Source organism: Mandrillus leucophaeus, unplaced genomic scaffold, assembly GCF_000951045.1.
Source record: "Mandrillus leucophaeus isolate KB7577 unplaced genomic scaffold, Mleu.le_1.0 Scaffold29, whole genome shotgun sequence".
Classification (NCBI taxonomy): domain Eukaryota; kingdom Metazoa; phylum Chordata; class Mammalia; order Primates; family Cercopithecidae; genus Mandrillus; species Mandrillus leucophaeus.
Window position 1 is genome coordinate 3823022 of NW_012103031.1, and position 1488 is coordinate 3824509.

Genomic DNA, 1488 nt, shown 5'->3' on the forward strand with positions numbered 1-1488 from the left:
AGCCAGGATGGTCTCGATCTCCTGACCTCGTGATCCGCCCATCTCGGCCTCCCAAAGTGCTGGGATTACAGGCTTGAGCCACCGTGTCCGGCCCAATAACTTTTTTAAATACATAAAATTACCTTCAGGCCAGGCACAGATTATGTCTGTAATCCCAGCAGTTTGGGAGGCTGAGGCAGGTGGCTTACCTGAAGTCAGGAGTTCGAGACCAGCCTGGCCAACATGGTAAAACCCTGTCTCTACTAAAAGTACAAAAATTAGCTGGGTGTGGTGCTGGGCGTCTGTAATCTCAGCTACTCAGGAGGCTGAGGCAGGAGAATTGCTTGAACATGGGAGGCGGAGGTTGCGGTGAGCCAAGATCGCACCACTGCACTCCAGCCTGAACGACAGAGTGAAACTCCATCTCAAAATAAAATAAAATACCCCGCCTGACTGGCAGTGTGATACCCTATGGCACCCCCATTAAAATCACCTCTCCACGATGAGTTTGGTCAGAATGGACTCTTCGTATTGAGTGGCATCTTCATTCTGCTGAACGTTTCGGGGGTCTTTTTTGGGTTTCGCTTCGTTAAGCTGCATTCCCAGCAATGGGACGACAGCTGGGGACATCTCTTGCCTAGTAGTGTTGCCACCTTGTCTGGAAAAGTCTAGATTATCAGAGAGAGATGAGGGAGAGCGGGCCGACTTGTCCCCTCTTTTGTCTGCTTTTTTCTTTTCTTTCACCATTGCCTTGGGAAGATCCAATGGTTACTTGAATCAAATGATTCCTTTGGTTCAGAGCTGCTCGTTTCAAAGCACTGATGAGTTTTATCTGAAAAATAAAAATTACGTCTCCAAACACTTGGGGTTTTCATTTGTAGTTAAAATTTCAGTTTTACAACACAATGTCATTATCATTCCCCTGCCAAAGTCTGAAAAATTAGTTACCACGGCCGGGTATGGCGGCTCACACCTGCAATCTCAGCACTTTGGGGAGGCCGAGGTGGGCGGATCATGTGAGTCCAGGAGGTCGAGATCAGCCTAGGCAACGTAGTGAGACGCCCCTTCTCTAAAAAAATAAAAATAAATTAGCCAGGCGTGGTGGCACAGGCCTGTAGTCCCAGCTACTCGGGAGGCTCAGGTGGGAGGACTGCTTGAGCCTGGGAGGTCGGGAGATCACACCACTGCACTCCAGTCTAACAGAGCAAGACTCTGTCTCAAAAATCATAATAATTACAAGTTTCAAGCACCATCAGTTTATAAATATACAACCTCAACACTGCATTGGTTGTTCCCAAACTTTTTTTTTTGTTTGTTTGTTTTTTGTTTTTTTTTGAGACGGAGTCTCGCTATGTCGCCCAGGCTGGAGTGCAGTGGCCGGATCTCAGTTCACTGCAAGCTCCGCCTCCCGAGTTTACGCCATTCTCCTGCCTCAGCCTCCCGAGTAGCTGGGACTACAGGCGCCCGCCACCTCGCCCGGCTAGTTTTTTGTATTTTTTAGTAGAGACG

At 48.4% G+C, this 1488-nt stretch overlaps 1 long non-coding RNA gene across 1 annotated transcript in view; it reads right to left on the bottom strand.

Annotated features, from left to right (window-relative positions):
• Positions 1 to 689: 689 nt before the first annotated feature.
• Positions 690 to 1488, bottom strand: part of LOC105543733 — a 5001-nt gene continuing 4202 nt past the window's right edge. Inside the window, exons 2-3 of the long non-coding RNA XR_001006665.1 lie at positions 928 to 1048; positions 690 to 811 (exon numbers count right to left, since the gene is read on the bottom strand). This is a non-coding gene — a long non-coding RNA (uncharacterized LOC105543733). The remainder of the gene's footprint in view (positions 812 to 927; positions 1049 to 1488) is intronic.